Source organism: Macrotis lagotis, chromosome X (genome assembly GCF_037893015.1).
Source record: "Macrotis lagotis isolate mMagLag1 chromosome X, bilby.v1.9.chrom.fasta, whole genome shotgun sequence".
Classification (NCBI taxonomy): domain Eukaryota; kingdom Metazoa; phylum Chordata; class Mammalia; order Peramelemorphia; family Peramelidae; genus Macrotis; species Macrotis lagotis.
In genome coordinates, this window is record NC_133666.1 from 699,683,161 (window position 1) to 699,696,149 (window position 12,989).

The 12,989-nt window shown below is 46.7% G+C and overlaps 1 long non-coding RNA gene and 1 pseudogene across 1 annotated transcript in view; one reads left to right on the forward strand and one right to left on the reverse strand.

Annotated features, from left to right (window-relative positions):
* Nucleotides 1-12,989, reverse strand: part of LOC141499640 (vomeronasal type-2 receptor 26-like) — an 841,716-nt pseudogene that overhangs the window by 477,218 nt on the left and 351,509 nt on the right.
* LOC141497239 (uncharacterized) overlaps nt 8,180-12,989 on the forward strand; it is a 47,487-nt gene continuing 42,677 nt past the window's right edge. The window contains exon 1 of the long non-coding RNA XR_012471259.1: nt 8,180-8,812. This is a non-coding gene — a long non-coding RNA (uncharacterized LOC141497239). The remainder of the gene's footprint in view (nt 8,813-12,989) is intronic.

Genomic DNA, 12,989 nt, shown 5'->3' on the forward strand with positions numbered 1-12,989 from the left:
GTAGCTTCAGTGATGGGTGACTGTGGGCGGCCGTTTGGCCACCTCTCCAGGAGTGCTCCCTCCACACTGGGCTGCTGAGATGGCCCCCAAGTCCTTGGCCCATAGTCCTCAGGCATCCGAGAAGCTCAGCTAAACCCACATTTCCTCGGCCTCTTCGTGAGCCGAGTCCTGCCCCTCTCTCAGCCTCCCTGGCCCTTCCTTGTGATGGAGCTGAACTCTGCCTCCTTAGAGGCGGATGAACTGTTCTGCTCATAACTTCCACCAGTTTCCTTGAGCAGCTTCAGCCTTTCCCATCATTTCCATGAAACCAGTCTGGACGTTTGTGAACCTTCTGACCCCGAGGAGCCCCCGGAGCTCTGCACAGCCGGTCTCTGAAGGCTGCTCACTCCTTGCTGGCTCCAGTGTTGCCATCCCGGTGTGGGCTCAACTTTCCCGCTAAGTTGCCCTGGTACTGTTCCCCCTTGGAGAGGGGCCTGGACAGCAGCAGGCACGGCCTTACCCAGGAGCCAACTGCATCTGCCTGCCAGGGAGAACGTGGGAAGGGGCATAGAACTTGGGGGGGTTAGCCTCTGAACCCAAGAAGATAGCCTCTCCCAGGGAATGTTTTTCTCAGGTTCAAATGCTTTCTTGGCTCACTCAGCTTGGAGCAGCCAGCCCTGGCCAAGAGAAGAGGGCGGCCACCCTACTCACCCGAGAAGGTCTCTTTGGGGGAGAGGACTCTGCAGCTGGAGATGGGCCAGGCACTTCTCCGTTCCCCAAGTAGCCCCACCACCAACTCATTCCTCAATTCACCCTGGATGTGGGGCTCCCATTGGGCAAGAATGATCTTTTTTACGTATGTTCCGGCCAAATGGGACTCTCAACTGTTCTCCAGACTCATTCTACCTCCACCTGGTGGGAAATGGGGCTAGAGATGGCTCCTCAGTGGGGTAAGTGGATAGGATGCTAAGCCTGCAATTAGGAAGACAGGAGTTCAAATCCCTTCACCTCTGATGTTCTTTGTTTCCCCTCCTGAAAAACAGGAATACTAATAGTATCCACCTCCCAGAGTTGTTGGGAGGATCCGTGAGAACTAAAATCTATTTTCCCTCTATGTCAGACGTTATTTAAGATGCAATCACATAAGTATTGTCCCCTTTCATCTTCACCCTTCAAGGCAGGTGCCAACATGATGCCCATTCTCCCTGTGAGGACACTGAAGCAAAAGGGGATTAAACGACTTGCTGTGGGTCACAGTGCTAGAAAGGTTGCATTTGAACTCATATCTTCTTGACTTCCTGACTCCAAGACTACTGTACTCATTGAGCCACCTTGTTGTGAGAAGGAGCTAGCCCAGGGCAGTCATACTGTCGGTGCTCTATAAATGCAGGTACTCTTCCCCTTGTCCCCCATGTCTGTGTTCTGGAAATGGGACAATGTTACCTGAGCCTCCTGCTCCCCAATATGGGGAAACTGTGGAGAATTCTTACAGCTCTTGGACATTGTACCCCTCCCAACACACCCCTGAAAGTGTCCCCACACTTCAGTGTAGACATGTCAGCCTGTGTAGCCTCTCCCCTTCCTAACCGGCCGCTACTGGACAGCTGGCTGTTTGGGTTTGGTTTTTCTTGGAATGCCCAGGGCCTAAAACCCAATGCCAATTTAATCAATCTCTACTTAATGAACAGTTATGCTGTTGAACTGAATTACAGTGAACAAATTGTGAAGGGGGAGGGGAAGAGCAGACGGAATCCAGGAATCCGGTGTTCACCTGGCTCAGGGGAGGTGGGCATCAGGTGGCACTGATGTCTAGGCCAGACTCCCCTCCATACCTTCTTGACGTGACGTGCCAGTGAGGGAGCTTGAGGAAGAGCAACTAGGGATGAAAAGCCTAGAGGTCAGGGGGTGAGTGGGACTGAAAACCTGGGCAGATAGGGGTGAAGAGGATGGAGGACCCTGGCTAGCGGGGCCTGGCAGTGGGGGCCAGCGATATCAGGAGAGGGAGAGCTAGGAAATGTCTGTAAGGTGTGCAGAAAAGGGTGAATAGATCGGGCACTGGGGGTGAGGGATTTGGGCTGGAGATAAGGATGGGGCTGGGGATGAGGGCATCACAGGGGCATGAAGCTACTGGCTCTTTCCAGACTGCCTACCCATATGCCTGTGCCTTCCCTCATCATAAAACCCTGCCCAGCTCTCCTTCCGTATCCCTCCCTTGACCATAATCCACTGGGTCAGCACGTGGAACTTTGTGGGTACACGTAACCAGGAGCTTCTTGTGGGGTTCATCTGTGACCACCGAGAGAGGAAAGGACAGGAAAGGTCCCCACCAGGGAGGACAGCTGGCTGGGACTCACTGTGTAACTCGCATTGCTGCCTGAGTCACTTCCAGGTCTTTCCAGGGAGCGCTAGATAGACAATCCTGTTGTAGAGTCTGGTCCTAGACCCATGACCTTCACGGACAGACTCTTCCTCTTCTCTGGAAGGCTCCGTCCCCCTCCTCTTCTTCCCCTCCCTCCACAGAAGCCAAGGTTCCTGACTAGTGGGACCCAGGGAGCGTGCAGAGAATTCTGATAGTCAGTGGCTCCCAATCACCTGGCCACCTCTTCAAGCCCCTTCCCTGGTAAAACCCTTGGCACCTACACGGGCAAGGGAACAAACTTATAAGACAGAGGCCATGTCAAGAGTCCTGTTGATCATTGGAAGCATTTGGATAGATCCAGGGGAGTGATAACAAAAGAGAGACACCCAGCCCCTTCACAGGATTCTGCAAAGCATTCCCCCCCCCCCCCACCCCCAAGAAGGGAAGAGAGACTTTGGAAGAGGAAGAGTGCAGCCTTTGTAGCAGGATTTAATCCCACTCGGGTTTTCCTGTCTCTAACCACAAGCCCCCCTCAGCCAGCACCATCTAGCAATGTCATCGGTCTGCCAAAGGAGGTTGGGACAGTTATGCAATTGGGCTATGAAAGAAAAAAGGGCCCCCATTCTCTTCACAGCAACAATGTCAACAAATGCCATTTGCTATCAATCTCATCACTGGTTCAAGTATGTTTTGCCAAAAACTAGAAGGGGGAGGGGGAGGAGGCCTTGTTTCTGCTGCTCCTTGGGGCTCATTACAAATATAATCTCCATTGATTGCAAGGTGAGGGTCCTTTGGGGTCAAACTAGGGAGGGAGCAGAGCAGGGACCCCACTGCTGTGGAGAAAGTAACGTGAAGGCCCTAGGGTTCTGTGTGTGTGGGGCAGGTCACAGGTCGTAGGGAAGGAGCCAGCCTCAACCCACCTGTCCTTTCTTTCTCTTTGCCTCCCCCTTCCCAGGATGGATGACCTTAGACTGTTGTGAGGGCCCTCTGGGCAGGCTTCATCTTACTCACTGAACTCAACATTCCGGAGTCTGTTTTGGGCCAAAATGTCCCATTTGCTCTTCTGAAACCAGGGAGGGAAGGCAATGATCTCCTCTAGGAAGGTTCAACTTGTTTACAACCTTTAAACCCTCCTCCTGAAGAAAAGTGATTGTCTTTGTTTTACCCATGTTAGGGAAGAGCGGTTCTAAGCCAGAGAAAGAGGATGCCTAAGTATTTCCAGATGTCCTAAACCCGAGGTTTTTAAAATATGCTTTGCTATCTGGAAGACTTGGAAAGGCCCTACTTATGGCTTCCAAATTTCAGTGGAGGAATTCCTAGGACAGGCCCTGGGCCTCACTTCTGCTCTAGGCTCCCTTTCCCAGAACTGAGGCAGCTCCTCTTCCCCTGGGGGCTCTAAAGGCGCCAGGCTCCTGGGGAGGATGCAGACTGACTTACTGGGACAGAATGAAGGGCTGACCTGTTTGTGGTGGCAAAGAATTGCAAATCCAATAAATGTCCTTCAGTTGGGGAATGGCTTAGCAAACTGTGGTCTTTGCATGTCATGGAACGCTATTGTTCTATTAGAAACCAGGAGGGATGGGATTTCAGGGAAACCTGGAGGGATTTGCATGGACTGATGCTGAGTGAGATGAGCAGAACCATAAAAACACTGGACACCCTAACAGCAACATGGGAGTGATGATCAACCTTGAAGGACTCACTCATTCCATCAGTGCAACAATCGGGAACAATTTTGGGCTGTCTGCAAAGGACAGTGCCAGCTGTATCCAGATAAGGAGATGTGGAGTTTGAACGAAGTGCAAGGACTATTCACTTTAATTCAGAAAAAAAACAAAACAGATAGCTTATTGTCTGATCTTGTCACCTCTTAGACTTCTCTTCTCTTCTCTTTAAGGATATGATTTCTCTGTCATCACACCCAATTTGGATCAAGGTACAACATGGAAACAAAGTAAAGACTGACAGAATGCTTTCTGTGGGGGGTGGGGGAGGGAAGCAAGATTGGGGGAAAATGTAAAACTCAAATAATATCTTTAATAACAAAAAATTAAATTAAAAAAAAAAGAATGAAGGGCTGAGAAGAGCCCATGGCCCATCGTGGGGATGCAGGGCCTGCTCTCTGGGAGCTCCTCAACTGTCTGGGGGGACAAGGCCCGGGAAGACTCAGCTGCAGGTGAGGGAAAGGCCCCATGGTCTTCCAGGACAGCTCCAAGTACTTGGTTAGGCTTCTTGCTTCAGATCATTTCCACACACAAAAGTACTTTAGTTTCTAATGTTGAACCACTGGACAAATTAAGGCCTTGGTGACCAGAATTTTCTTCCACATCTGTGGCCTTGTTCCTGCCAGCCTCTGTGTCCTCAGCCTCCTTGCTCCCAACCACCATGCTCCCAGCCTCACTGCCCCCACTCTCTCTGTCCCCAGCATTTGCTTCTCCTGGAAGATTCTCAAAATCCTTGTCCTCAGGGTCCTGGGCTTTCTCCAGTTGAGTCTGAGGGAAGATGGGGAGATCTGGTCAAGGTGGTGAGGGTGGTTGGCCTTGCCTGGCACTTGTGGCCTCCTATTGCTCCCTCAGGGTCTCTAGTTACTTTGGGCACACTGACTTGGGGGTCCTGTAGGGAGCAGCTGGTTGAAATGTGGTGGGGATGACTGGTCCCATCCTCCCAAGAGGATTCCTCAATGATGGCTGTGACAGAGGGCTTGGAACAATACATCTGCCAAGGGGGCAGGGCAAGGTATCTGGGGCAGAATAGTCACCATCAGAGCACTGGATGAAAAGGAGTCTAGCGCCCCAGTTCCCACAAAATAGACTAATGCATATAAAGAGGAATAGGGGTTAGGGTGAGGGCACAAGAGAATCGGAGGGTACAAGACAGACCTTGCTTGACAACTGGAATGGACATAAGAGCTGTCCAGAACATCACCCCCATGTTCTGCCGTCCAGTGGGAATTCCAGGTCAGCTCCTCTGACCACAGTTCACTGGAGTAAGCCCCCAGGATGGTGGGGGAAAGAGGGACAGCAGCCCCAGCCTGTGGGTCAGGGTGCTGGGCAGAGAGGGGGGCTGAACTTAAATCTCACACTCCCACAATATGATATTGGGAGAGTTGAGCAAGGAAGGCCAGTTCAGGCCTGGCTCCATTTGGATGAACTTTGTCAGTCCCCGGTGGGGAGACTCAGCTGTGGGCCCTTGGACAGACAAATCTGAAAGGGTTTTGTAGGGTCTTGGTGGGGAGCTCCTGAGATCCTGGGAAGCTCCTGACTGACTGTCACCTCCTTGCCCAGCACTTTTTTCTACTTTCAGCCTTGTAAATAAAATCCTCAAGTGTTTTAGGAACTTCTTCTCCCAGGGATTGGCCCTACCTAAACACAGACTCACACACACACACACACACACACACACTCATACATAGATACAGACACACAGCTACACTCACACAGACACACAGACACACGCAAATACATGAGAGCTGAAAGGATTACTGGAGCAGAGAGAGCTGGGGCACCAGAGAGGGCTGAGGGAGCAGAGAGGACTAGGGGAGCAGAAAAAGGCTAGGGTGGCAGAGAGGGCTGAGCTGGACCTCTAAGGGCAACCACTGACCCCTCAGCAGCAGCTCCCAGGACCGAGGGCCAAAGGGATGCAATGGGCTTGGTTAGGATGTAGCACACTGGACAGCACCAGCACTAGGGGATCCCTTGGAGCTACCACTGAAATCTTGGAGCTGTCCATCTTCTCCTTCAAGAGGGTCAGACCACCATGCCCGAAGCACAAGAGGGGCTCAAATCGAAAAGATTTACAGTCCTTCAGCAAAATAAAACAACTCTGCTTATTATAAAATATGAATTTTTCCTTAAAAAAGGAAGCTTCCAGACACACCCCTGCTGCCATAGACCAGCTAAACTCCTGCCCACAAGATCCACCCCATTCCTCTTTCCTCTTCTCCAGCCCATGCTGTCCACCTCACCATTCATGGGATTCTTAAGGTGCAGATGAAGACACTTTGCCAATGTCTTCTACTCTTTTTAGCCATATCTTTTAAAAAATCTGCTTTCTCTGCCTCAAAAATACCAGTCACCCACCTCCTAATCTCCCAACTCCAGCCTTATAGCAGAGCAAGAAAAACAGGGTCAAACAAAGCAAAACCTCTGATTGGTCATGGTGAAGTGTTCATTGACTCCATCAGTGTTCCCTGGAGGTGGGCCCCACATTTCATCATGAGCTCTTTGGAATTACAGTTGATCATTGTAGTGAATAGATTTCCTGAGTCTTTCAAAGTGAATTGTCTTTATTATAGCTTTCGTTTTTTTCTGCTCACTCTGTTAGAATGGTTCTGCTCACTTCACTTCACATCTTTCATCAGTTCATCTAAGTCTCCAACGATTTTTCTGAAGTCATACAATTCATCATTTCTTATAGCACAAGAGGATTCCATCTCATCCCTATACCACAAGCAGACATTCCCAAATTGAGGAGCATTCACTGGGCATTCATTTCCAAAAGAGCTGCTCCAAATCATATTGTTCTTTTGGGGAGATAAACCTAAGACCAGCATTACTGGGTCAAAGATTTGAACCCCTATTCCATCTTGTCTCTGCCCAAAGCAGGTCACAGGATAAAGCTTCTCCTTCTTGTGTCTCACAGTCACTCCCCTAATGGGATTCCCACAGCCTTCTGTCTCATACCTACTAATCCTCCCTCTGCCTTCTCCTTTCAGGCCCCTGCCCCAGCATTGACTAAAAGAGAAATACCCAGTGATTGTCACAAGGCAATCAATGCCCTTTACCTTCACTGAGATAGACTATGGAGGCAGTCTTGAATTCTTTTGGGACAACCTTTTCATGCCAGAAAACCTGGAAAATTTGAGTCAGCTTTTATATGAGCAATAGACCCCCAACTTGTAGATCTCAGCTAGAATTGAAAGAGACCATGAGCTTTGCTACTCGAAAGGAGCCTAATGGAATTCCAAACCTTTTCTTCAGTTGGAACATCAGCTAGGGACTGATTGACTTTAACAAGCTAAATCATCAATAGAGTCTGCATTGATAGTTCATGGTCTGTTAAGAACAGTATGGAAGTCCATCTCTCTGGATCATGTCCCTATCATTAATCAATATGTATCCATCAGCACTGGGTAGTTGAGATGCCCCATAGGTCATTGGCTTTAAATAGATTCAGGTCTATTGGTGTGGCATGTTCTTCAATTTGAAAAGGCTACAAGCCAAGACCAAAGTAGAAGGAGTGTTGGTGCATGATCTTCTGTTTGTAGATGATTGTGCATTTGTAGATGTAGCTTCTGAAGCTGAGATGCAACAAAATATGGAACGATTCCCTGCTGCCTGTGCTAATTTTGATCTAACAATTAACACCCAGAAAACACAGGTGCTCCATCAGTCAGCATCATACCATCCATATGGTGGAACCATCTATTACAGCAAATGGAGAAGTTTTAAGTTCCATGGACAAGTTCACTTACCTTGACATTGACCTTTCCAAGGAGACCCACCATGAGGTTGACACTCACATTGCCAGAGCTAGCTCAGTATTTGGGTGTAGAGGCTGCTCAAGTGAGTTTGGTGTCAAGAGGCCAAATCTGGTCAAAATAACCTGAGCTCTGTTGGCCCTTGAGCTAAAAGCTTCCACAGAATTCTGATTGTATAACACAACTGTGTCATTCTTGGCCTCAATATTCAATTATCCCTATTTCCAAACTTCTTGACCTGGGTCACATCCTGTTGGGTTAAATGCTGCCCATAACAAAGTTACATCATTGTTTTTATCCTGTATGCTAATTTTGTGGTTTTCTTCTGGAAGAACTGTTTAATGTCTTCAATAAACTGGCTCTGTCAGTCGTCCTACTGATATTCCCCACCTGTGTGTTAATGTGTTTTTCTTTTCTCCCCTGAGCCGAATCCATCCCCTGGTGGAGAGAGGATCCCTATATTTGGGTGACTCCAAAAGAAAGCATGAAAGAGAAAAGGTATTAGACTGACCACCAAACTGAAGGTCTACAGAGCCATTCATTGTTTGGACTTCATTGCTATATGCCTGTGAAATCTGGACAGTCTACTGGTGCCAAGTCAGGAAAATGAATCCTTCTATTTAAATTGTCATAGGAAGATTCTAAAGATCATCTGGCAGAAGAACATCCCAATCACTGAGGTCCTTCCTCAGCTAAACTCCCAAGCATTCCAACATTACTACAGAGAGTGAAACTAAAATGGACCGGTCATGCTCTTAGAAAGCCAGATATATGGTTGCCGAATGATTATTTTATGGAGAACTCACACAGGGCAAGCATTCACAAGGGTCTCAGAAGAAGTAATACAGGGACATCCTAAGGTCTCTCTTAAGAACTTTGGATCTGATTGTGTTGCCTTGGAGACACTGGCACAAGACCACCCAGCATAATGCATGATGGGGCTGTCCTCGATGAGTAAAGAAGAAGGGACACAGCTCAAAGGAAACCTGACATATGTAAGTCGAGAGTACCCATCTCAGGGATTCACGTGGATTATTTGTGCTCAACCTGTGGTAGAGCATTCCAAGCTCTTATTGGTTTGATCAGCCACACCATAATTTATCTCAAATATTGTTATATCATTTTGGTCTTCTTCCATAAGGAAGGACAAGAACCAACCAACCACTTCATTGGGAGGGTTCAGAACCTTCCAAGTAACTAACTCTCCATTCTCCACTAGTGGCCCTTTCTTGGCTTCAGAACATCATGCCCCCAGGCTGGATACCCTATGGTGCTCCCACCCCACCCCTAGTTTCTTTTTGGATATTGTCTTTGGCTATTGGATTCTAAGTTCCTTGGAGTTAGGGACTATCTTCTTCTTATTTTAATTCCTCAGAATTTAGCACAGTAACTAGAATACGGAAGCTTTTTAATATATGTTTATTAACTTGAATTCATCCTGAAGGTAATAAGGAATTCCTAGAGATTGCAGAGTAGATGGTGCTGACACAGGCAGATCTGTGCTTTAAGATGTAATCTTTAGGACCTACATGCTTGATGGAATGGAAGGAGGAGACACTTAAGGATAATAGAAGCTCCTGCTATGTTAAGTCTTCTTGTCTAAAATTATTAATCCATTGTTAATGGAATTGTGAACTGATTCTGCCATTTTGGAGAACAATGTGAAATGATGGCCAAGAACTTTTCATACCCTTTGATCTAGCAATACCCGTACTAGATCAGTAGCTCAAAGACAAAAAAAGAAGGTGGGAAGACCTATTTGTGCAAAAATATTTATACAGCTCTTTTGTGGTGGCAAAAAACTGGAAACTGCAGGGCTGCCCATCCAATGGGAAATGGTTAAACAGTGATGATTTATGATTGTGATGGAAAATTATGTTAAAAGAAATGATGGTTAGGATTTCAGAAAAACCTGGAAAGACTTTAATAAATTGATGCAAAGTGAAATGAGAACCTACACAGTGACAGCCGAGCTTTATGATGAAGCGTTATGAATGACTTACCCATATTCAGTAAAACAATGATCCAAAATAAACAAAAACAACTAATAGAGAAGCATAGTATCTGCCTCCAGAGGAAAAACTGAAACTGTCTGAATAGAGGCTACATCATGCTGTTTTTCCTTCTCTTTCTCTTTCCTCCTTCCTTCCTCTTCCCTCCCTTCCTCCCTCCTTTCCTTTCTTCCTCCTTACCTTCCTTCCTTCCTTCCTCTCTGTCTCTTTCTCTTCTTTCCTTCCCTTTTTATTTTTTTTAAAATTCAAGTCTTGTACAAAACTAGTAATATGAAATTATTTTACATGTGTATAAACTGTATCAGATTGCTTATCTCCTCAGTGGGGAGGAGAAAGAGAGAGGAAGAAATAGAATTTGGAACTCAAAATTTTTTAAAAATTGATAAAAAATATTTTAGCATGTAATTGAAGAAAATATATTAAAACCAGTCTAGGTGTGCAGAAAGGAGAGAGGTAGAAGTGTAGGGAAGGATGGAGGGCGGGGGGAATAGAGCTGGATGGGGTGGGGACCCTGGGGAAGCAGAATTTCTCATATTCCTCAAGCCTTAGGAGCAAAGAACCTTCCATTCAAGCCACCATGGTGCCTCCCAGGACCCAGTTTATTTCCAATGATTTGTCATCCAAAAATAGTCACTAGGATAGGAATTTCCCCGGGCTCCCAGAAAGCCAGGCAAGCAGAACCATGTGAAGAGACTGCAACAGAGAGCATCCAGAAGTCAGGGGAGAGAAGGGAAAAGGTAAACCTAAATGTCTGTGGACAGACTGAATGCCAGATGCTTATTGGATCTGGGAATGGTAGACAGTGGAACCCCAATCTTGTCAGAATTGTGTCCAAGACTCAGTTGGGCATAGAAATCTGCTAATTACACTGGGAAAGAAGAGGGGAAGGATATTAGAGAAGGAGAGACTGATAGAAGGGAGGGATTTGGGGGGAAAGGGAGTGGTGGGCAACCAAAAATTTTTTTTTTAGGTTTTTTTTTTTTTTGCAAGGCAATCGGGGTTAAGTGGCTTGCCCAAGGCCACACAGCTAGGTCATTATTAAGTGTCTGAGACCGGATTTGAACCCAGGTACTCCTGACTCCAGGGCCGGTGCTTTATCCACTTCGCCACCTAGCTGCCCCATCCAAACAGTTTTAAGGAGAGACAAGTTGAAAAGAGAGAGAAGGACAAAAAGGGGGGAAAGTAGGATGGAGAGAAATATAGCATTAGTAACTATAGTTACAGAAACAATTTTCCTGTCAATTTCTTTGATAAAGGCAAACAGATCACAGAGCAGGAACCATCTGATTTACCCATTTAAAACTTCACCATTCCTTTAGATTTATTGCGTTTGGGATTGGGGATGTCCTCTCTCCATGTGGATGGATTGAAAACTTGGGAATGGCAATAAATAAGGTTGTTGGGGAACACTGTGTGTATGTGGGGGAGAGGGATGGTAGTTGTGGCAACAAAGGACCTGTCTATTGTCTTAAAGAAGAGGAAAGGTCGTCATCTAGAAAATGGACTAGGCCTCTTCCTTACTCCAGAAAGACAAGGAATATTTGGGTTGGAGGAAGGAGTTGCAGAGAGGCAGATTTGGGTCCAAATTCAAGACAAATCTCCTAATAGTCTGTAATGTTTAAAAATAGAATGGGCTATCTTCAGTGCCTGGAGTCAAGTGGAAGCACACTTGGGAATGCCACTGTGGAGAGTATCTCTGCTCAGGTCTTGGATGGATTGGAATGCTTCTGGGGGTTCCTTTTGACTCTCTTATCCAGGATCCTTTAGGCTCAAAGAAAAGGGGATGCCAGAGTGAAGAGATGATCAACCTGGATACTTACCAGAGTCGTTTTCAATAGGCTGATCCTTCACCTGGAAAGTGGTCCTCCTTGAGCGCAGTGTGGCTTTAGAAAAGGTCAAGGAACAGTCAATGTGGTGTTTGCTGCCCAATAATTTCAGGAAAAATGAAGAGTAGAGCAGAGGTCTGTTCACAGTGTTTGTAGATCTGACCAATGCCTTTGACACTGTCAGTTGGGAAGGTTTATGGAAAATTATGTCAACATCTGGTTGCATGAGATCGTATGCCAATGTCATGATGACATGCATGCTTAGGTTCTGGATAGTGAACAATGCTCTGGAAATTTCCTGGTCACCTATGGAGTGAAACAAGCATGTGTCCTTCCTCCCTTGCTTTTTAGAATGATCTTTTCAGCCATGTTATCAAACCTTTCACGAGGATGAATATGGCCTCAAGGTTAGCTGCTACACTGATGGCAACTTCTTTAACTTGAAAAGACTACAAACCAAGACCAAAGTGGAAGGAGTGACACACTCATAAATTGAATTTAAGTGAGGTAGGATTGCACAAAATCGTCTGCCTCACTCTCTACTCCAAAGTCATCATATATGACCCTGGGCAAGTCATTTAAACCTGATTGCCTTGAATACAAGGTCTTTTCCAGTTGTCTTGATTCCTATTTGGCCACTGGACCCAGATGGCTGTGGAGGAGAAAGTGAGACTGGTGACTTAGCACAGCACCTCCCCCATTCAAATCAAATTCCTCTCCATGAAGACTTTGAATGATCTTTTTTGCTCCACCCTTTTTTGCTGCACCCATTAACCAGAGAGGAGAGGAACCTGAGGGAGTTTAGAAGGAGTCACTTTGCATGGTGATTCCATTTCAAGGGATCAGCTTATCCTGGGGGAAGGGATGGTGTTCTCTAGAGTGGAAACCAAGCAGAACTGCTAATGGGAAATGAAGTAGGTTGAATATCAAATCCTTTGATTGGTACATCAAGTTTTCCCAACATGATTCTGTCTTGCTTTCCTGGATCATGATGACTTTGGAAGGGAGAGTGAGGTGGGTGTCTTCATGCCTCACTTAAATCTAGTTTAGGAACCCCAAAAAAGACATCACTCATAACCATCCCTCAAAGTCCTGTGGTGACTGACAAGTGATGAAGTGACAGGTGTGGCTACACTGGGAGCTGGGGTCACAACCCTGCACATAGGTGGTCCAGACCACTGAGAGCAGCAGTGAGGTTCCTCAACTCCCAGGTGACTGATCAGTCCTTTTAAAGATCCCAGTCCTCACCTCCTGATGTGAGGAAGAGGCTAGAAAAGTACCCTAAAGTGATCTACTTACCTGACCCTGTCCTGATTACTACCACATACAGTAGA